The sequence below is a fragment of the Gymnogyps californianus genome, chromosome 3, assembly GCF_018139145.2.
Source record: "Gymnogyps californianus isolate 813 chromosome 3, ASM1813914v2, whole genome shotgun sequence".
NCBI classification, from domain to species: domain Eukaryota; kingdom Metazoa; phylum Chordata; class Aves; order Accipitriformes; family Cathartidae; genus Gymnogyps; species Gymnogyps californianus.
The window spans coordinates 94,765,615-94,790,132 of record NC_059473.1 but is presented as its reverse complement, the minus strand read 5'-3'; positions in this window follow the sequence as shown (position 1 = coordinate 94,790,132).

The window sequence follows — 24,518 nt, the reverse complement described above, 5'->3', positions numbered from 1 at the left end:
TCCAGGTGCTGGAGCAGAGATTCCCCTGCAGCCCGTGGTGAAGACCATGGTGAGGCAGGCTGTCCCCCTGCAGCCCATGGAGGTCCATAGTGGAGCAGATATCCACCTGCAGCCCGTGGAGGACCCCACATCAGAGCTGGGGGATGCACCTGAAGGAGGCTGTGACCCCATGGGAAGCCCATGCTGGAGCAGGCTCCTGGCAGGACCTGTGGCCCCATGGAGAGAGAGGAGCCCACGCTGGAGCAAGTTTGCTGGCAGGACTTGTGACCCCATGGGGACCCACGCTGGAGCAGTCTGTTCCTGAAGGACTGCACCTCGTGGAAAGGACCCACGCTGAAGCAGTTTGTGAAGAACTGTAGCCCATGGGAAGGACTCATGTTGGAGAAGTTCGTGGAGGACTGCAGCCTGTGGAAGGGACTTGTGTTGGAGAAGCTCATGGAGGGCTGACCCCCGTGAGAGGGACTCCATGCTGGAGCAGGGGAAGAGTGTGAGGAGTCCTCCCCCTGAGGAGGAAGGAGCGGCAGAAACAAAGTGTGATGAACTGACCGCAACCCCCAGTCCCCGTCCCCCTGCGCCGCTCAGGGGGAGGAGGTAGAGAATTTGGGAGTAAAGTTAAGCCCGGGCAGAAGGGAGGGGTGGGGGGAAGGTGTTTTTAAGATTTGGTTTTATTTCTCATTCTCCTACTCTGAATTGACTAGTAATAAATCAAATTAATTTTTTCCCCAAGTCGAGTCTGTTTTGCCCGTGATGGCAATTGCTGAGGGATCTCCCTGTCCTTATCTCGACCCACGAGCTTTTCTTTATATTTTCTCTTCCCTGTCCAGTTGAGGAGGGGGAGTGATAAAGCGGCTTTGGTGGGCACCAGCCAGGGTCAACCCACCGCATTATTTCACGTTAAATCTATGCATTCACTCGTCTGGTGGATCAACAACAAAAAAGGTTATGCATGTACAAAAATTGGTTTACGCAGGTGAGTCATGCCCCAGATTTGCTTCAGAATCTAGATTTTACTTCAAATATTTTGCTCGAATTCCTTTGTGCTTTTTTCTGCTACCTGCTGTAAGAGTTAAACACTCAGATTTCCTGTGATTTAAGCTGTGAACAGACGGGTTAGAATAAAGGAAAGCATTGAGAGACACCAAATGAGCCAGTTTTCTGTCACTCTTTTCAGGCTGATTACAAGTCTCATACTATGCTATGCCCCCTTGGAGTATTTTACAAAAGATTTCAAATCTGTTGAAAAGGTAAATGAAATTCATCCAGGAAAAAAATAGAAAGATTTTTCTGACAGTCTTTGTTCTACCCAGATAAGGGACTGCTTCTGTATCATTTACAGTCTTTGTGCACAGCAAAGCTTGTTGGCATTCAGAATGGCTTTAATACAGTGTCACTGTACTTGGGAGACATCCTAGCCCGCACCATGCTTTTGTCATGTCGGAGTCACCCTCCCCTCCAAATGGTTGTTGCTGCTTTGTGAAAAAAAATTCAGTTTTTCAGCCTTCCCACAAAGCATGTATATTATTCTCTGAAAAGTCTCATTAAAAAATAAGAATTTAACCATCTTTCACTTGCCAGAGTTTAAGACTGGGAAATAACAGGAGTGATACAAACTGTGTTAATATTATTTTAATCACTGGTTTCTTTTAATCTTCCACACATCAGAGGTAGAATAGCTTTTCCTGAAGAACAAAGCATTCAGATACATATTTTGTATTTTCCCCTGCTGTGTTAATGAAACTGGGCAGATTTTAGGGAAATCAAATTAGTGTCCTCTTTAAATATTCATTATTTTAAACAGGAGGACAGGAAAATTGGTCACTAGCTATTCAGTAAATAGCACTCTCAAATTGGCTATGTCCTTATGATTACTATGTTTTTTTAATAACATTGATTTCTTTATGCAGTGAAATAACATATTGATACAAGCACATTCAGGGCCATTAGTACGGTTATTGTTCAGCTGTTTTCTGTAGGGCTCCTGCTTAAAAAATGATACCTTGATGTGACCTTGTACGTACTTTGTGAAGGCATTAAGTAATATTTCTCTGACTGTCAAACCAGTAGCAAACCTCAGGGAGACCACAGCCATAAACACTGTAAAACTCATAACAAAAAAAGATGTAAGCACTTTGGGAAAATGTGCACTAAATCCTATTTTTGATGAAACAGACTCTTGAATGTGTAAGTGATTCTTGAATATGGACCTTCTGGTGTTATTTAGTTGCTTTTTAAAATGCTACTTACATTGCATATACCTATATTACAGACCTGTCCCAGATTTCCTAGACAGATGTTTATGAACGTGCCCATGGAGTCTGCAGTGGCCAGGGTGTACCCGGCCTGCCACACATCTACCGCTCAAATGACAAGTATTTGGAGAGTAAGTCTGAGGTCTTCTCCAAGCGGTGGGCTTGCTGAGGAAGCACTGACCATCTGTCCAACACACAAGCAGTACACTGACCCCTCTCCATTCAAGTGTGTCCACCAAAGAGCTGAGCTGTGTATGCATTAGGAATTTGGGGAGGATTGGAGAGGCTCCTGTCCTTAACTGACTGCTGGAGATCTGGAAATCTAGTACTAGTGTCTGGAGTCTTCTTTTCCCACCCATACTAAATTTTCTGGTTGGAAAAAGTAAATCATGTGGGGAACCTTGATAACAGCACTTTTACGTACTGTAGGTAAAGTCAAGGAAGCATTTGAGCTAAGAATGCAGGAATCATCAAAATTCACCTTCACGTCACATAGCGCCCGGTCAGGGAAGATGCTGAGCACTACCAGGAATCCCATCCTTGACATACAATTAGTCTGTGCAATTTATCACTTAGCCAGTTCTTCATTTGTTGATCACTGGCTACTTTTGCGCAATGATGAATGAAACTGCCCAGTATGTTAAAGGGAAATTTCAGAAGACAAATGAGAAACACAGATATAGGTCACAAAAATAATCCTACTTCCTAATCTTTACAGGAATACACTTCTTTACTAGTAAAAAAGAAAGGAAACAGGAATGTATGCATTCCATTATTACAGTTTTCTGTTCTATATACTGTACATATTATAGCCAATTGCATCTATATACATCAGCTTCTTTGAGCTACCGCATAGGAATGTGAACCTTCTTCAACAACAACTTTGAACAACTCTCCTGTTTCCGAAAGCCAAAAATACCAATATTTGTCACATCTTCTGAATAATAAAGTTATTCCTGACCTCTGGCAGTAAAACAGGGACCACATTTTTTTCTTTTGACTCTCTGTATGTCATTTTACTGAAGTCTGTGCTACAGTAAATGGTCGGTTCAGGACAGACAAAAAAGGTGCAACCTGAACGCCTGAAATACAATTTTTGGAGAAAATATGGGACTTGGGCCAAGGAGGCAGGGTACATAACACATTGGTTGGGTTTTATGTCCTTGACTCATTCTTCTATCGTTCTCAGCAGGGGACAGAAATTCTGCCTTGGCTCCAGAGGAGGAGGTTGATGATCGGCAACCTGAACCCAAGGACACAGCCCTGTTGCATGCACGCGTACACTTAACATCAACCGTGAAAGACTTCATTGTCTGTGTAAGCCCTCTGCCAGCCATCAGCAGAAGCCAAATGTCATCATAAGCAAAAAGCTCCTCGTTCAAGTCTTACCGGTTTTTTTCCAAGTTAATAAACAAATAATGATTTTTAAATAATATACGAACACAAACATATTTTACTAAGAGGAAAAGAGAATATGGGGATGTACCGGGTGCGGGTGCCCAGGCACTGGCAATGAGGGCTTCAGGGCGGCCTCTGTGAGGAGAGGCTGGGGCAGCCCTGTGCCAGACACAGCTGGTTCCAGCCGGCTCCAACTGACCCACCGCAGGGTACAGCTGAGCCCCTGAGCCAAGATGGTGGCACCTTGGGGAAAGTGTGTATAAGAAAGGGCAAAAATGCTGGAGAGCAGAGAGGAGTGAGGAAAAAGGAGTGAGAAACAGCCCTGCAGGCACCAAGGTGAGAGAAGAAGGCACAGAAGGCACTCCAGGCACTGGAGCAGAGATTTCCCCTCAGCACACGGAGAGGACCACACTGGAGCAGGTTCTCCTGAAGGACTGCAGCCTATGGACAATCCACACTGGAGCAGGGGAGCAGCATGAGGAGGAAGGATCGGCAGAGAGGAGCTGTTATGGACTGACCACAACCCCCATTCCCCATCCCCCTGTGCCGCTCAGGGCAGGGGAGGCAGAGGAGTTGGGAATGCAGGAATGAAGTTGAGCCTGGGAAGAAGGGGGAGGGGGAGATGTTTTAGGTTTTGTCTTTGTTTCTCAGCATCCAACTCTATGTTAGTTGGCAATAAATTAAATTAATCTTCCTGAAGTTCAATCTGTTTTGCCCGTGATGGTAATTGGTGAGCAATCACCCTGTCCTTATCTCGACCCATGAGCTTTTTCATCTTATTTTCTCTGCCTGTGGAGAAAATACAGCAACTTCCCTCAGCTAGATATTTAACCCAGGGGAAAAAAAAACCCAAACCCCACTTCTTTCTATCTAACTCTACTAATCCTTTGTCTCACTTTCCCTACATGCTTGTTTATGTTTATAGAGGCAGTAGATCTATGAACATTCACTTCCTCCCTCTCTAACGTTATCTGTGCTTACTGTTTTGTTGGTGAAGACACATAGCCTGGCAATGCTTTGAGCCTCGACCGTCTGCCTCAGCTAGGGAGTACTGTGGTGAAGCAATGGGGAATGTGAAGGCAAAAGAAACCTTCCCAGGTATCTGTGGAAACAGGCAAACCAGGGGGACAATTCATTGCCACAAGCAAAAGGCAATTATCCAGGGCTGGAACTCAGGTAAATATAGCAGGTTATGGCATTTTCATTCATTTTTCTTCAGTGGGTCAAAATACTTAACAAAAACTCTTTTCTTGGCACTAGGGGTTTTTCATGTGATAGGCTGTCCACACAGCTGTAGACAATAGGTCAGTGCTTTAGGAGTCTGCGAAGATTTAGCATACTGCATTTTTGTCATATCCAGCACAAGCATAGGCTAAGTGATTTCTTTCCTCTTTGGAATGCTCCAAAGTTAGTTTGAAGCATTTGCAGACTCCTACGATGTTTCTCATTCAATTTGTCTTCTTTAGGTTAACAGTCTGAGTCTGTTCAGTATTTCTTTACAGGTCATATTTTTTGGCCATCTCAGCATTCTTGTCGCTCCACATCATACTCAAAGCTGAGGTACAAAACCTTGGATCAAGACCTCTAGGTTACACCTTCAGCATTATTCAGCATTATTAAGGCTGAATTACCATAGCTCTACAAATCTATTCATACCACCTATCACTAAATTACCTGTGCTCAGAGTTTTCTTGATGCTCCTATTAAGGAAGATCTGCTTACATTCGTTTGTCCTCATACCACAGAATCATGGAATAATTCCATTTGGAAGGGACCTTGGGGCTGTTCAGCCTCTGCAAAGAGCCCGTCGATCTCTTGCTCATTCTCCCTGACAGCGTGCAGCTGCTCGCCTCCTCCGCAACTCCTTCGCCTGCCAACAACTCCTCACCCCGCGCACATATCCCACCACAAGGACACGGCCACTGTCCCCTGCCCCAGCCCTGGAGCAGCAACCGGGCACTGCCTGCTGCCTGAGACTGGGATGGCGGCATCCTCCCCCAGAACTCTGTCTGGGTTGAGGCCTCCGATATGCTGAGGCCCATGCTTCCTCCCAGGTAGGAGACAATGTCCCATGGTGCCTCACCACTGTCTTGGGTTTACGTATATAAAACCTTTCTGGTTTTAGGTATACATACACACCATTTTTATATTTTGGTTCTTCCAGTTGTCTGAAGAAGGCTTTATCTACTTCTTCCTGATCAGGTGGTCTGTAGCTGACACCCATCACAATGTCATCCATGATGATCTACCCTCTAATCCTGACCCATAAACTCTCAACTGGCTCATCACCCCTCCCAAGGCAGAGCCAGCTGCATCCCCGCTGCTATCTCACATAAAGGCAACTCCCAGTTGTGCTGATTTCCCAGAAAAGGTATGAGATCTTCCCCCATCATGCTGTCATGTAGGCTCGCCCTTATTTGTGTGCATACCCTTAGGACGGGCCCCTTTCTGCTCCTTTCTGGCTTATGTTGATATAAGGTCTCTTGTTCACATCATCCCACACCCTTTGCTTGCCAACTACTTCCTCACTTGATTATAGGTCATCATCTCTCCCCCATCACTTCTAGTTTAAAACTTCTCCTCGCCAGGTTGGGCAGCATGTTGGCAAAGACATTTTTGCCCTGCTTGGTCACAGGCATCCCATCTCTTCCAAGTTCTTGATCATCAGAAAGGCTTCCAATGTCTTGAAGATGAATCTTCGTTGTTGACACCAGCTGTGCAATCCCTTGTTGACCTGTAGGACCCATCCACTCCGCCTCAAGACCTTCCCCTCACTGGCGGGACTGAGGAGACATCACTTTGGCCCCCGTGCCCTTGGCCACCACCCCCAGATCCATGCAGTCATGCTTGATATGCTCCAGGTCTCCCCTGATATCATTGGTGCCCCCATGGAACAGCAGCAGGGGGTAACAGTCCCAGAGCTGACAGGCCATGGCAGCCTCTCCACAACACCACAGATCAAAGCCCCTAGCAAGCAGCAAACCTCCCCACCAAACTCCCCGGCAAACCTCCTCTAATGAACTTGTTTGTAGCTTTACCTCCAAAGAGCTCCCAGGAGTCTCCCTAAGATCCCAGAAGAAGTTCCCAGATCTCAAAGCTGAGCCCAGCACCTGTTGTTGGCTGCTTCTGTTAACTGGGCTGTTGGCTATGTCCTGCTTTGGCTCCCTGGCAGTGCTGTGCACAAGGATGAAGGCAGGGGATTTGCACCTCCGAGCTCTTTGGGTCATTAGGAGCTCTCTCCCACCTCTGGCTGTCCCACCAGGTGGGACAGGCAGCGCTGTGAGGGCCTGTGTCCTCGCAATGTGGCTCAGGCTTGGCTCCCTAGCTGCGCTGGCCCCATCTCTGCCCCACACCAGAGGAAGAGCCAGGCCCCATATGAAAGGAGAAGAGTTGGGGTTTTTTTGCTAGCCTCTTTTTTCATTTTTCATGACCTTTTTTGAATAGAAAGGTGGGTTTTTTTTTTCCCCACTAACATTTTGTTTTGAATGGTTGGCAAGTTTTGCTGGTACTTGCCTAAAGGAAAAAGATACACTGATGGGGAGGGGGAGTGCTTCAACATTAAGCTCAAGTGCCTTCATGCCCAACGTGGCTTTTTGTCTTGAACAAATGTAGGTGAGAAGCTGCTGCCTTCGAGGCCTGACTGAAATCAGACAAGAAAACCAACAAACTGTGAAGACTGTGACCTTTCTCCATGACAGAATTGAAAGGACAGTTGAAGAAAAAACCCACAACATATAGTTCAAAGTTCTGCAAAGAAGAAAACAAACTGCAAAAGTGTGGAGGAGAAAGTTCTGGACTCACAACACTTAAGTACAGGCTCAATTTTGGATGTGTCAGTATCTCACTGATCTCAGAAGGTCTGTTTAGTGAACTGAAACACGTGCAGCCAAGTGCTTGGCCTAGCCTGTGTGCTTCTCAAAACACCAGGAGGTATCTCAAGCAAACAAACATTTAATCAGTGGCTTTCTTACAGCCCAGACAAAGGTTTTTAAAACGTGGTGATTTTGAAAGCCTGGATACAGAAGGCCCCGGGCTGGCTGGGAAGAGTGAGGTGGTGTTTTGTGAATGAGTTATCATAGTGTCTCCTGATTTAGACATAAGCAGTTGAAGAGATGACCTTATTTTTGCATTCAAAAAATGTTATCAGATGTGACTAATTGGAAACTAGAGGCAGGGGAGAGCTTAGAGGCACAGAAATTGTTCTTGTCTGATCAGAAGGATCAAAAGAGAATCCCTTAGAGAGCTAAATTAAAAAATGAGATTCCTGTGGCATGTTGATCATAAGATTGATTTTTTCTGGACATGCCTGGACAAGGAGAAAAGAGCTGAATATGATTAAATACAATTTTGCTGCCAAGGAGTGAAGAATTTGTTCTCTTTACTACATGCCTTGTTCTATATAATGGTCACATTTCCATTTGTCTGCTCAACAGTTACACTTTAAAAAAAAAGATACAACTCTTCTAGTCTTTCAGGAATAGAGAATGTACTATCTGGCTGTGAAATATCTGTGTTTATAGGAATTTCAGTGTGAGGGATCTGAGTGAATGATTGCCAGCAATGATTTTCAGTTGAAGAATTTTGTTTCAAGACCACATTGACCCTCTGTCTTACGGCTGAGGACGCATAAAGACCACTCACTTAAACACTGAGTCTCCTGTGGCATTGCGGCATGCGTGCAGTAAGCCCAGTGTACTGATGCCGAGGAGTGGGAGACATTTGGGAAGCCCAGCACAGCCACCACCAGCCTGCCCAGTTCATCCTCTGAAGCCTGTCACCAGTCAGGACTTGGGCCTGGGGATATCTGAACTGCCGTGGCAGTTGGTGCTCTGGGTGAGCACGTCTGACTAGGAAGAAAAGAGAAGATGCTGCTGTGCACTTTATGTTCGCCCCTGTCTGCACACGCTGGCATTTCCAAAATAGAAATTTTTTTTCCCCTGAATACTTCAAATCTTAATGCCACCAAATGCAATACAAAATGAATGAATTTACAGCTTTGTGATGGAGCATTGTACAAAATGCCCTTGGGAAACTCATCGTAAGGGAACTTCTTTAGTGTTATACAGCCTCATTCAGGCAAAGCCTCTGGGAGGGGCAGATCCTGGTGCACACACATGGGGCATTCAGAGCGGGAGGTGTCCCGTGCCCAGCAAGCGCAGCTGGGATTCACATCTTTAGGTTGTGCTTCACTGTCTCCTATTTTTTTCAGCTACAATGAGGTCTCACCAGGCAGGGACATAAAAACTGGTAAAATGGATGAAGTCAATGATGAGCTGAAAAATTCTCAGTCCTTTCTCTTGAAGTAGAAGAGCAATATCACTTGATAAGGGAAGAAGAGAGATTTGAAAGTGCATTGTCTCTACAAGGTTTCCTTCCCAGTGCTCCTGCTCTGTCAGGACTCTTCCCCCCCTTGAGAAAGGGATGCAGAATACGTACCCACATGAAGCACTCACTTCAACAGAGCATTTCTCTGTCACAATGGTTTTCAAATCTTCTAACATGCAGGCAATTGCTTTGAGTGGCTGAACCTGGCTGAACCTTGCTCGGGATCCACTCTTCTCTGTTTCCCTTCACAGCTGCACAGATGTTTTTCAGAGGCAAACCCCAATCCTGGAGAGTGGGACAGGGCACTCCAGAGCTGGACCATCCCAGGCACACGTCTGCTTTGCTCTGGGGCTGTTGGGAGAAATGAGCATGTTTCACATAGGCTGCGTCTTCTGTCCCTCTTGTTGTTTCTCTAGCTGAATTCTTCCTTTTCAATAGATGCACAGCCAGCTTACACCACGCTGCTTACAGAAATGGCTGAGTTTCCTTCTTTACTTCTTGATTTATCTTCACCACGGTACATGAGATGATAGATACACAGAAGCTGGTCTCCTTCTCAGTGTCCTCTTGACATGCTAGTTACAGAGTAGTCTTCAGTGTTGAAGATATTTGTCACCATTGCAGGCTTTTCTAGAGGGTATCTTGTTAATGCCAGTGCCGGCTCTTTGCATTCCTCTCTGCTGTTGCTTTTATTACCCATTTCTGCTAGCTAAGGATAGAAGAGCCAGCGCTGCTCTCTGTGACTGCTCTTTCCCTTTTAAGGCATTGCACCCAGTGCAAGCTGGACATAAGATGCATTTTTCTGTGTTTCTTAGCTAGGCACTTCATCTTCTCTGGCATTCATGTCTTGCTACATTTTTCTTCAGCTTAACTAACAGGTTTTGTAAATTGATGTACTACAAATGCTAGTGTTTTCAGCTCTGGAGTGAATCCCAGAATAGAGAACCAGTATTTTTCCATTTTAAAAAAATAAACAATTAAATCCTGACTTTCAAGATGAAGAAAAGATTTAGAAAATATAGTAATCTACTAGAATAAAATGCTAATTTTTGCTTCATATTTTATGGCATGTATTTCTCTGTTGTTTCAGTACTACAGTCAATGATCAAAAATAGGTCAGTTCCCAAACCACATAGGACTGAAATGTATAAAAGAAAGAAAGAAGAAAGGAAGAAAGGAAGAAAGGAAGGAAGAGAGGAAGAAAGAAAGAAAGAGAGAGGGGAAGGAAGGAAGATACCATTATTTGTCTTCGTTGTAAGTCTGGTTTGGCTAAAGTCAGACTAAAAGTTTTAAGCTCTCCTAATGTCCCACAGGAAGTAAAAAAATTTTAAAATAAAAGTAAGACAGGTTGAGCTTTCATGTAATTACCAGATCGTGGTATCAGAAGAAGAGGAATTTACCTTTGGCTGATCTGCAGGAAGGAAAAAAACATATTATCCCATTTCACAGATGAGGAACAGAAACATAAAAGCCTAAACTCTTCCTGTCCCACTTTGAGCTTCTAACCGGGACAGCTGTGTTAGGAGCAGCAGTGTTCCCTTCGGTGCTCGTGGAGTGAAACAGGCACCTCCAGAGAAGAGTTTCCTAAGGCAGCAGTCACGCTACCTACATGAATATGCTCAACGCTGACAACTCAGTGCTTTCACAATCACACATGAGAATCCCAAAACCACAAACTGGCTCAAATCAGAAGATTTAAGAAAATGCACTCGGGGGTTGTTCCATTTGCTGCGGCTGTTAGGTAGAGGTGGGTCACAGTTTTTTCTTAACCATAAGACCCAAAAAGACTTTTTTTAATATAAGTGCAAGATTCTTGAGTAATCCCACATCTATTGATGCTAAGGTTTTAAGGAAAAAATGATGCAGCTCTCACAAGCTTCAGACTAAAGATGGAGAGTTGGCAACCTTCTATCTCCCCTCTCCGAATGATAGATTTGAAATGCCATTTTTTCAGCAGGGCTTCCCTTGCCTGACTGAAAAATTTTCTGTTGTTGTCTCATGCAGCCAGCCTGACCAACGAAGTGGTAATTCATGGCTGGCCGGCTGGTATCAGATGCTCACCCTGCTATGTGTCCCTGCCAAGGCTCCACACACAATTCGCTCTATTGAAAAGCCAGCTCATTTCCACTTGCAGCCAGCTCTATTCATATTCCTCTCAGAGTTAGTGACAATAAATATTACAAAATCACACAAATCCAGATGGTGTGGGTTGGAGTTGCCAGCTGTTCTACCACTTGTGAATTGCCTCTCTTGTCCTGCAGCTTGGCTTCCACAGAAAGCATCTCATCAGTTTCCTGTGGTCTCATTGCATTTCTTTACAAGCCATCCTCATCCTGAGATATTTTCAACTTTCACTGTAGATATATGAGAGAGAGAGGTGAAACAAATTGGAGGCAGAAAATCAAAGAATCTTTCACCTCAGAAATTCAGGATTTTTTTTCAAATAGTGACCTTAACCTCTCAACAGTGTCCCAGTTCTCACCTATGAAAACAGATCACTTCAGGGGTTCAGCTGATTTTTACTAATTCTCTTTCGTAGGAGACTTACAGCTAAAAGAGAAGCAAAGGTTCTCTAATCTTGCTGGTAGTTATCATTGCAAAACCAGGAGGAAACCAGTGCCAAATGAACACAGAAGCTGAAATACTGTCATGACCTGTGCGAATAGCGTTGTGTAAATCTGAGACTTTGTGACGATTACCTTGTTTTAGCTTTGAGTGTTTGCTCTGAGTGTTGACTTTTTGAGCCTGGGGTGGTATCTGCAGGCTGGAGGCAGTCTCCAGTCCGGTGACGTTACCGTCCAAATGACCACCAGGGTTAGGAGAAAGACTGCAACATAGCTATGGTTAGCAGTGCTGTCATTAATGTAGATGTGAAAGTTGACACGATTAACAAATGTGCGGCTGCCATTAGTTTTGGTCGTCATATTGGCTGTCTTCTGAGTTTTTTTGTTGAAAAGGGATGCAGACAAGAGCGAGCGGGAGGCAAGGGAGGCAAAGCCAGGACAGCGAGAGCGGGGGAAGAGACAGCCTGAGCCCAGAAGAGCAAGCAAAGCCACCAGCTGTGGGGACATGCTGTAAGTCAGCAAGCTCTTGGGCTGTGGTGCCAGAAGGGAGCAGGCACTGGTAGTGGTGCAGATGCTCACAGCAGCTGCTCTGGCTGGTGCCATGGTTTGGGGCTGTGGTGGTGGGACGAAGGTGTTTCAGGAGGCAAGAAAACCTTCAGAGCCCTCCAGGCACGTGTCTGAGGCACCAAAGTGTCTTACCAGCAGTCTATCTCATTACATTTGAAGCAAAGACTATTCAATTACATTGTTTAATCTACTCTTTCCCTTGTCTAGCTACAAAATTGAAAAATAAGAATAATGATGAGGCAGATCCAGTCAAGCCATGAGTCAAGTCATCCGGCTGGGTTCAGTGAGGAGCATGGTTGGGCGGAAGCACGGCTGCAGTATAGCTCAGGCAAAGCCCAGGGATCAGGGGCTGAGCTTAACCCCATCTCCCCTGCAAAGCAGGGAAGGCCCCCAGTGAGGTGTCTCACAGTTCTTTCTCCCACAGCTCTTTTCACAGCAGTCTGATCCCGGGTTACAGGGCTGCACCGGATCAGGACTGACCTTGAGCACAGGCAGCCAAACCCCTCGTGGGATATTGCAGAGCCTGTTGGTGCACTCAGGACCAAAAAAATTAAGAATTGTAAGGACAGTTGCTCCACTAGGGTCTACAAGAATGACCACTGGTCCTTGAGGAAATCCTGCTCAAGGTAGGCTCAGGACTTTTGAATAAAGCTTTTAGCTTATGTTACAGGAAGGTGAAATTAGATTTGCAGATCCATTAATGCATCAGGATTTTGAAGGCAACATAAGTGTCTTTTGAAACATTCATAATTTCTTTTTATCTCCAAGTCAGTGACATCCAGTCAGTTCTGGCTGAGAAAGCGAGAGGAGAGGAGCGCCCACCTCCAGGCTATACACAGCCCATCTCACAATGGCATGAAAGCTCCTCTTTTCATCCCCAAGCCATTACTTCAACAGTATCCTTGGGCCAGAAACCCCCCAATCCAACAGACTCCTTTCTGTGCCTTTTCTCTCAGCATCCCTCGGTGCAGATCCCTGTAACATTTCATTAATTCCCATCTGCCTCCTGATGCTGGAATTTCACCATCAGATCCTGTCCAGAAGTGGGATATCAGGCATCTAGGAAACATTTGACTTAATAGGTAAGACAATTTAGGGTTAGGCAGCCACTGAACTGGAGTTATCTGGGTCACAAATTTCACATTTGCTATGCTATTTTTAAAATTTTTTAATTTTTATTTCATACCAAAGGATTAACTTACCAAAGTCCTATCTTCACCTTTGCTCTTAGGCTGCTCACACCAAAAGACTGGGATTTATATCGTCTCCCAAATTATTTCTGACACAGTGGATGACGCTTGCTGGGATTTACTCAGGTGTCAATGGAAGAAGAGTCTCTGGCACAGCTTTCATCCTACCTCTGATTTCAACAAACAGGTCCCAGAGGAGTCGGATTCTCTCCAGGAAAGATCCTTGAACTACAATGTGACTCTTATTATATAAATTTATCATCCTTCTGAGTCTCTATGAAAAGATCTTTGTAAAGTCCTGGCAAAACTCTGCCTTGAATTTACCTGGTAGGACTCCTATTATCTCAGTAGCAGTGCAGCAAATGAGTCAGCAGAGAATGTGCCACTGGGTATGTTACTTAATCATTCACATCTGCTGCATTTGGGGACACATCTGAAATAGGCATCGGTGTTCCCAGCCGTGCCCCAGGGAGGCACTTACCCTATGCGGGTGTGACTCAGCAACATTTCTTAATTATCTGATGGTTGCAGGAGATTTCAAGATTGAAATTTTGTCAGCAGCATTTTATTCAAAGTGGTGAAAAGCTTCTAAAAAGCACTATTGGGACACATTCTTGCTAGCTTTATGGCACTGGGCCTTCATTACCATAAACAAACTCTGATACCTGAGTGTAGTCTTTTGGGGAATTTCATATAAAGCCACAGGAAGGCTCATTGCAATCACTTACGCATGCGTCCTTCCTTCAAAGCAATGGTACTCCCCCATGTGGGCTGGCCCTGAGGTGGGCTCTCCGTTTCCCATGGGATGGTGGCCTTTCCTCGCTGCTCCTCACTGTCAGCAAGGCTGCGCTGCCTTGGCACGGGGGTCACAGGTTTGTTGTCATCTCACTGGGTGAACGGAGCTTGGCACCAGGTATCTGCACAGTTTAAGGGTGGGATAACAGCAAAGGCCTTGAAAATACGGGCACTGGTCGAGGAAAGAGTCCCCAGAACAACTAACAATGCACCGACGGGTCATTACCCATCATTGAAAAAGTGCAAGGGAGAGATGTGGGAAAAGACTGCTTCTGCTTTAGGAAAGGGAGCAGCAGCTGAGCAAGGAAAGAAACAGTGAGCAGCAAGGTGAGGCACCTGCTGCAGCCTGGAAAGTAACATCCCCACCAGGATCAGGCAGCGTGTAGCCCGGGGTGGAGGCCTAGGGCTGGGAATTGCCTCGAAACTCAACCACCTTATAAAGGGACCGAATTTGGGGGTGGGGAAGAGAAAGCAGATGCCCACTTCAGATCCAGCTTTCCTCACTGAAGAGCTCCTGGGCGTGATCACCTCCACCTCAGTGACTGAGGCCATGAAGGACTGTGGCCAGCAGTGCTAGTTACACAGGTCAGCTCCGTGGTGTTGGGCACTCACAGTTGGGCATGATCGCCGAGCAGGGATGGCTTTGAGTGTGCGACGGCGGTGACTGAGGATGAGTAAGAAGCAACCACCAGCATGGGGGGTGTTGTTGATGCATGTCAGCATAGCAAAGGTTTGTTTTACAGCTTAAACTGTAAAAAAGGTGCCATTATCACTGTGTGCTTACCATAAAAAAAAAAAAAGAGAAAAAAGAATAAGAAAGAACTCTTATTTTTAAGTGAAGACTTAAAATGTGGGGTTTCATGATAACCTTTTCAAAACTGACTGAAGAACTAGACTGCTCCTGAGCTTCCTCTAGATGCAGAGAAACCCTTCATAGGCTTCCTGAGAGCACTTGTTAATTGAGTATCAGCATTAGGTGCCTTGTAGTTTTGGAAAATTCTACTACATTTCTGCATTTTTAGTTAGCGAAGTACTACAGATTTGCCTCCAAGTGACTGAGGGTCCCATGTAGGGCTGAAGGTCCCAAGTCCTAGTTCTCAGAAGTAATTCAAGGCTGTAATTTCAGCTGCCAGTTTGGAAGCAGAAAATTAGAAGCTTCCTTGTTTAAGCTTTCAAAGGAAATTGGAGAAGTGAAAATGTGAGGTTTCTTTTTTTTTTTTATTTCTATTCTGAAATTTGAAACAGCTGCCACAAAATGTTTATAACCATACATAGTGCTCAATAAATGTCTAAACCTGGAAGGAACTATGCATGAATTATGTCTGATTTATACATTAAATAAAAATAGAAAGAGCTAGTTGAATTTTAAATGTTCTTCCTACATTCAGTAAGCCTTGAAATTATGATGTCTATAGAATATTGCCTGCAAAAACGTTTAATGCATTGCATACACTATATCAAAAGAGTTTATCAGATAAGGCAAATACTTGGGCCTAATTAAACCTTCTTAAATTAGCTTTTCATAGGGAGAATTCTTGGAAAATAATTTTATTTTTAAGCTCACCCCATAACAGGCAGACCAAGATTAACCATAAGGAAAGGTCTGAGCTGCCAGTAATTGCTGCAAGTAATTGCACTTGGGCAGGGCAATAAACCCACCGGGCGCATAACTTAGCCTGCAGGAATCAGACCCCAGCAGTGAGGCAGAACAACCCCCTGCCCAGCCCTGGACTCTGGCCATGAGTGGCAGATCCCAGGCCAGCTCTGAGAAGTTCAAATCTTCAGCTCATCGCCTTACGGGGAAACGAAGCGTGTTTGATTACAGCATCTTTGGAGAGGTGGGAGCAGGGCCGGGTTATGACCCTGACCCCAGACTCTGCTTGACTGGCTCTCCATGCCAGCCAGGAGTGACAGCCTTCCAAGGTGGGGACGAAACTGGGGACTCCAGTGTTTCTAGACATCCACTCTTCCTGCCCCCACTGAAGAGCGCCACACTTTAAATAACTTCAGGGAGCTGAAGTGCAACTTTCATATTGGGTACAAATGAGCCAGTAAAGTCATACTAGAGTTTTAACTACAATGTAATCCACCTCAGAAGACATTTGAAGCTAACGTTTAAAGAGCAGCATCATTATATATCTTTATTTTGTCGCAAAATACTTTGGTAGATACTTTTGCTGCTTCTTTGGAGGATTATTTTTAAACTGCAGATACTCTCCAGTCACACTGATTTAACTTTGAAGTGATAATCATAGAATCATAGAATGGTTTGGGTTGGAAGGGACCTTAAAGATCAACTAGTTCCAACCCCCCTGCCATGGCAGGGACACCTTCCACTAGACCAGCTTGCTCAAAGCCCCATCCAATCTGGCCTTCAACACTTCCAGGGAGGGGGCATCCACAACCTCTCTGGGAAACCTGTTCCAGTGCCTCATCACCCTCACAGTGAAGAATTCTTCCTTACATCTAATCTAAATCTACCCTCTTGCAGTTTAAAACCATTACCCCTTGTCCTATCACTACATGCCCTTGCAAAAAGTCCCTCTCCAGCTTTCTTGTAGGCCCCCTTTAGGGACTGGAAGGCTGCTATAAGGTCTCCCCAGAGCCTTCTCTTCTCCAGGCTGAACAACCCCAACTCTCTCAGCCTGTCTTGCTAGGAGAGGTGCTCCAGCCCCCTGATCAACTTTGTGGCCTCTGGAACTCTGGAACTTCACTCCAACAGGTCCATGTCCTTCTTATTTTGGGGGCCCCAGAGCTGGACGCAGTACTCCAGGTGGGGTCTCACGAGAGCGGAGTAGAGGGGGAGAATCACCTCCCTCGACCTGCTGGTCACGCTTCTTTTGATGCAGCCCAGGATACGGTTGGCTTTCTGGGCTGCAAACACACATTGCTGGGTCATGCTGAGCTTCTTGTCAACCAGCACCCCCAAGTCCTTCTCCTCAGGGCTGCTCTCAATGCACTCATTGCCCAGCCTGTATTTGTGCTTGGGATTGCCCCGACCCCATAATACTTGGCCTGTTTGACTCCAGAGAGTGAAGATATTTAATATTTTGTCTTCCAGTTTATTACCCAGCCCAGCCAAACAAAGCAAAATAAATCCATTAAAATGTAATTTTGAGAAGAGTATTCCCAGGTTCTGCTAGCTAAATCACATTTTTGCAATTAACGTGATCGTTATAAACATTTTAGGCCTTGCTCAAGATCATCCACGTATATCAAAATAAAATATTCTCATCCCAATTTTATGGCACAGCTCTGTTAGAAAAATATTTCAGCAAAACAACAAAATCAAAACAAAACCTTGTGTTTTAACTCCCTAAACAACAGAGGTAGTTTAGATTTATTTCAGCCGTCTCCACTGCTGTTCTATGCATAATAAAAGTGCTTCCCAACTCTCCTTGCACAAAAACAAGCGTTGTCATCTCGGTCCTTCCTTGCTGTGTGCTCTTCCCACCAGCACAGAAGCGCGCTCTGTCTGCCCCCCCATCACCCTGGCAGCTGAAAATTTCCTAGATTTTACCCCCCACAATAAAGCAAAAAGTAGGTGAATGCATGCCCTGAGAGATACGCATGTATTTCCATCCACCATCATACTTCCGTGGAGGTGGGGACAGAGCAGTTTGCTCCCCTACTGACCCAAAGGCACTGACAGACGGTGTGTCGCTGTGTTCCTAAGTGGGTGCCTTAGGTCCCCTTTGGCTGGGGGAGGCAGGAGGCAAGGCGCGGGGTGCTGGGCCCATCACCCCCTTGTTCCACCTCCTCCAGAACCTGGTTTGTCTTAATTTAACTAGGGCCAGCTAGATTTGGGATATCAGTTATGCTCTTACCCTTGTAATGAGCCTCGAGAAAACTTTTCAGAGGTGGCTCTGGCACCCATGAGGGTCCGTGCTCACACAGGATCAATCTTTTCACTGCAGACGGGCTCAAAGTCTGGAGTTGCTGGTACAACAGCGAGCAACACAACTAAGTGTCTCCATACAGGCCATGGCCCTTTAGTTGTGAAGTTTATGCTCCAAGGGTAGAAGAGGGTAACTGCCTTGCAGCCAGTCTTTGCCAACGAGCAGATGAACCATCACAATTGCCTCAGGGAGCTGTAACTGAATTTTCTGGGGAAATCAACACACTGATACATCATGTTATTGCCTGCCAGTTCAACCCCATCCCTGGGTGACCTGACAACATGGAATTAAGTTAATATAGCATGTTAACGCCAAGCTTCGTTCGAGACACGGACAATGTATGAAGCCCTCCTCCCGTGTAAGGAGCACCTACTTCTCCTCGCTTTGAGAACAAATGTGTGAGAATAGGAAACCCTCTCCAAACCTGCTGGGCCCTTTATAGAGCTACCTAAATGTGCAGTCTCACCATGTGAATAACAGCTTACTACGAAACTGGGGGGAAAAGGAGCTGAAGCCATAAAATTCTACAGCTTCAGCACAGGATAAATACAACCAGCAGGTTAAATGTTTCCCTGCTAAGTTTGAGCAGCAGTAGCCAGTTGCTGGCACTGCTCCAGACGGTTTCTGCCTGCATGATCATAATGGATATTTTACCCTTTAATTTTAACAGTTTATATAAAAACAAACAAACAAACTTTTAGTAAAGTTCACTCTGGGCCTTCCCTTGCTCCTCTGCTATCCATGGTGGTTTTGCCACTGACAACAAAAAAAGAGGACCAGAGCCTTTAATGCCCTACTTTTAAGTGTTAATACATTTACAGAAGACTATACAAACAAGCGCCGAACAGCAATTACACATTATTAGAGCTACACAATATTTGTACATGTTGCTAAAACAATGCTGCTAAATGAAGAAGCTTTATTAGTTTAGAGTTTTTGGCTGCTATTATTAAAAATATATTTACCTGAAAGGAAATCCAAGTATTTCATTTTACAAACGATTTAAAATATAGCAGTAAGCAACATAAACTATTGCTTTTTATGTTTATACAATTTTTTTGGCATAACACTGCCATACAGTTACAGAATTATAAAATATATCTTTATAGTGCATTACAAATCCAGAAACTGGTTACCACTCCTACCACATACATATGGTATTGGTACTACCAAACATGCACGGCATTCTGTAATTAAACACTGCAAAGGAATACAGAGAAGAGAACAGGACCATTCATAAGAACTGACATGTAGCTGTTTCATTTTGCAAGTAAAAATTGTTGGGTTTTGGTTTTTTTCTTTTTACTGCACTTTTTTTCTTAGAATACATTTTAACAATGAAGTGTACGATAGTTCCAAATTTTATCAGTGCAAAACTATACCTAATCATCTGTTGCTGAACTCAAACTGCCTCAACGGCAAACAACCATGGAATAGGTTAAAACACAGAAAAAAGACCAACTAATGATTAGCAAACATGCTTCAGCAGATCCCAAAAATATAAGTGCCATAACCTTTTTTACTGCAAAACAATAATTTTCACATAGTTAGCCACAGTAGTAAATACATTCAGTATATTTCACAATAAACTTTAGTTGATGAATACGCCACTAGACTTGTAAGCGTGGTAGAATTAAAAAGTGCTGAGTTTCTAAGAAGAGACTTCTTTCAGAACAATTTGCCAATTCTCACATTTGTTATTTTATAGCAAACAGCTTAATGCTTTTGAAAATAAATATAAAGGTGATTATAAGTGTAAAGCCACAGGAGTTCTCTATTTAATTGATCTCTATAGCTTTTGAACTATATTTTAGGAGTCCATTAGGTATGGCATGTATTAAATATATTCTTTAAAATAAACCCTTGCTTTTCCCAATGGTCTTAAGTAAGTATACTTAAGAACATGGGCTGTAAATGGAACACAGCTTTCAGGAAAAGAAATAGTGCATAGGCAATACAGAGCACAGAGATATTACAGAGACACAATTTACATTCCCCTTGGACAATTGCATCTAAATACCTGTTAGTAGTGAATCTATGGTGTTGACTGTGACGTGAATGGAGGGCGGGTTGCCCATGCTTAGGCCTTTTTGACCCATCCTTCATTTTCAGGCTCCAATGGCCATCAAAAACGCCTTTTGAGCAGTTACTCCAATTGCAATTGGAACTGGGGACACATATCAAAATAAGTTACCAAAGTGTGGAATGACGAGTATGGCTCTCAGCAAACCCCAGATAATATTTCCATCTTCTACATGATCACAATGTTACACCCATTGATGCTGGTGTCTCCAAATCCAGAGGTACCTCACTCACATGTGGGCTAGGAACAGGTTTTGCCTTTGACTGATCTTGCATTTACACCAACAGGGAAAAAAAAAAAAAAAAAATCTGTTCTGCAGTTGGAATCTGACTTTTAATACTTCATACAGAAGGATTTATGTGTAAAAATGTATTCAGAAGGGACAAGTAAGATAATATTGTCATCAACATAGGACAAGTTTTCTGCCTAAGCAGACATCTTCTGCCTAAGGACAGAAACATAGGACATTTTCTGCCTAAGCACGTATTTTATCATTAGAATCTCCCACGGCTTTTAAAAACTGACTTGAAGTGGATTACTGTTCATCTTACAGTACTTTCAGTAACTGTGTTCAAATGCACTAGCAATTCTTGAATAAACAGATCTGAGACAAAGAAGAGATTACTTTTTCCACACAAAACATAATTAAAACATGGAACTCGCAGCCACAAGGGACTGTGGAGGCTGAAAGAAACCATGAGTTCAAAAATGGAAAAATTCCTGGAGAAAAATGGGGTTACCTTATCTGTTCTTTGTTTCACACCATCTGTTGGCGGCCAGTGCTGGAGGCAGGATACAAGGCTAGAAACATCTTTGGTTCTGATCCACATTGGTAGTTCTTAAGACAATGTACATCACTAGCATGACATTGTCACACTTTTATTAATGGCAAAACTTACTTCACATACTTGCATCTTATTCATAAATACAGCTTTTGTCAAGGAAATTCAATATGATATGCTACCTGTAAAAGTATGGCATAATAAAGAGTTACATTTTCACTTAAACATATATATATTACTATAATTTGTGATCAGTACCATCACAACTGTCAGGAAGGTGCAAAAAAAAAATTCAACTAAACAGATATACATAAATTTTATTTAAAAACAAATAAGAGCTGTTTTCCATTTAAATCTAGTAAATCTCCCTTGACTTACCTTATTGGATCATCCATCACAATTATACAAAGCTTCTAAGGTCTGTAAAGTTTCTGGTTATAGTATAGGTATATGCAACTGTAGATTATTAGAATTATCCTGGAATAATTCAACAAGGCTTACGCTAGGTTACATGAAATATTAACTATGATTATACAAATACCTAATACATCAGACTGCTGCAATCTTAGAGCAGGAAACTGAGGAGCTGACCAAGCCAAGGAACAGCTCTCAAAGGCTTACTGCAAATATTTTTAGCATCCTTCAGGATCACGTCTTTAAATATGAGCAATATGGACACCAAGAGCTCAGTTCTGCTTCTAGATATGTGCATGTGTGTAACTGCTCTTCTTCTCTGAATGGTCTGTGGTGCACACCTCATGTACCCAAGCTTTCAGTCTCTACGCCAACACAGCATCAGGTACCGAGGCACAGTTATGTCCTGGATAGTAGGGCACAGAGCTGTAACTGATTTTAAAGTGCTGCATTTTTGCATGATTTGTACGATCACCTTCACTTGCATGTGTGTACTCAGTAACATTTTGTCAAATTGTGCATTCATATCCCCTCACCATAGGACATTTAAAATCAAATTCACAGGTGTGTGCATGTACACACTCCTCCCACTTAACAGTACCAGAGGCTACTCAGATGTACTTATTAGGAAAGAACCCCTGTATGGGAGGTTCTGTTCAATTAATAAATGAATAGCTCAGATTCTAGTAAAACACTGGGCCAACATACATTATTGTAGTAAGTACACATAAATCCCTGAATACTTAAGTAGCGAGACAAAAACAAGTTTAACAGTGAGCAAATGTCCTGACTTTCTTTGCACATCCTCAGTTTCTGAAGTAATGGTTAAATAACTAAGTACTGGCATTTACGAGAATACAAGCATTTCAGCGTATATTGTACTGTAAACCTGAAAGCCAATACTTAGAAACTTCAAGCACAGGGTGCTTCTGGTTGCTAAGGCCATGATTCTGTAATGAAATACATACAGTGCACCTACCTGATCCTCACAAATCTCAATGGGATGCTACACTGTATGATTGCCCTGCAATGAATCCTCCTTTTAAGCACTTGCAAAATCAGAAGAAACAACTACACCATGAAAAGAATGATAGACTATCACATTTTACGTAGAGCAGAATTTGTTAGTTAAAGCTGAAGTGTCCCATGGGAGTAATTCTGTTGATAAAGCTATAGGACAAAGATTACAGAGTGCAGGAGCCCGCCTGACACAAAAAACCTCACTTACCTAATCCCCATAGTTCTTTGTAGGCAATTGATATGCCACTACTCTTCTCACTGCTATGAAAACTGATAGAAATATATACTGAGTTGCGGATTTAAAAAAAAAAAAAAAATAGTTGCAGAGTTAATAAAGATATGAGTCCCAAAGTTCTTGACTGTATTTTCAGATACACTGGGCCCTTAACGCAGACAGCCCTGCCAGGTTAAAAGTACATGAAGTACTTAACTATGAGTGGAGAACCAGCAAGCATGTATAGATGAAAGCTGTGTCACAGTAACAGAATACCATACTGCAGAGAAATCTTTTGGATGCACATCCCGAGAGCTTTCTGGTTTAAAATTAGAGCAAGATTTCTCTTTTTTTTTTTTTTTTTTGTTCAGTAGACAAAAGATCTCCTGAGGTCATCGATGTTCAATCAAATTACAGTATAAATATAATAACACCCCCAGCATCCCTTATTTCACTTGAACACTATGCATTTTTTTGAAGTGTTTAATACTAAAGTCCATAAATTGAAGGCTCTGTATAACTACCTACCTTATAGTTATGTTCCTCATACACAGGGTATAAATTTTCCCTATGCCATTCAAGAAATAACTATGTAAAAACAACGCTATTAAGTTGGCATGGTTAGGCACTCAAGATTTAAAAAGTCATAGGCAGAACATAAAGTTGTCCTACCTGTGCGTACACGTGGGGTCAGAGTCCTTAACTACACGGACCGATTTTATCTCAGCATTTCCTGTCCCCTTCTGCTCTGAAGGTCAGAGGCAAACATGAACAAGGGGATCCTTGTTCAAGTCCAGGGCACCTTTCCAGCTTTAAAGAGGCGGTGGCTGCGGGAGGAATTCTCTGAGGCATTTCTGCTCAGACAGACTTAATGTCTCCTTGAGCAATCTGGGTTATCCTTAAAAAAAATCCATGTACATACGTTCCTTTCCTTACAAGTCAGCACAGGAGAAGGAGGGATAGGTCTTCCTTCTTCCCTGCCTCTTTAGGATGGAAAGAGCCTAATCTTTGTCCATGGGTGCCAAGATCTCTAACTGCCACTCTATTTGATCCCAAGAAACGGTGCTACTTGGGGAAAGCAATGGATGATGCGCTGCCATGATGGAAATTAGCAAAACAGAAACATACAAGACATTTTGTCTATGCTCTGAAACCTCTGAAGACTTTGTCATTTTGAGTTATAAGACTTGAATAAAGTCCTGTAGCACTCTGACACTCAAACTGTAGTCAGTCACTTGACTCATAACATTTCATCAAAAATACATTAAAGGCAGTGGATAATATGTACACTTTTAAATAGAAAATACATACAGAAGTTTTAGACTATTTTAGGACTGTAGAAAGTGTGAGTTCTACCTGCATTATTTTTTAATTCATATTCTACACAATTAACTTGCTGGATACTATCTTGTTTGACTGAATGGCCTGAAGTCAGAAGAGGCTACTCGGGAAAAGCAGACAGTCCTTCAGTGAAGAAAGTTGGGAAAGATCTTAATTGGGAAATTCCTACCTGCTGGGCTGCAGCCAGGCTAGCAGGCTGGCCTGCCTCAGGTTTCAGCCGATGATCAAAATAACATTAAACTGTGAAAGACCTCTGGTAGAGAGCAAAGAGAGGAAAGAGACAGCTGGAAGGAAGCATCAGGACTGCCTTTCTCTCCCAGACCAGCAACAGGGGGTTCAGCATCGTGCAGACCTTACCCAAAACTGGTCAAAAACCATCCAAGTTCAGGTAAGATCCAGCTGGACAGGCCTGTTGACATTTTCTCTGATGGCTTTGATGATTAAGCAGTGCTTTGTGGTGAAGACACTGCTCTTCAGCTGTCCGGAGGCTTTGCAGGTGCGGAACCCAGCTGAGGGAGTTGTTTTATTACAGCTGCTCAACAGAGAGCTTTCACACTGAGGCCAAATCTGAGTGATCAAAGAGATCCCTCCCCTCAAATTAGTAGTAGTAACAAACGAGTAGAGAAGAGAGAACTTAACAGGGACTAAAAGAAGTCTAAAGTGCAACTTCCTGTGTA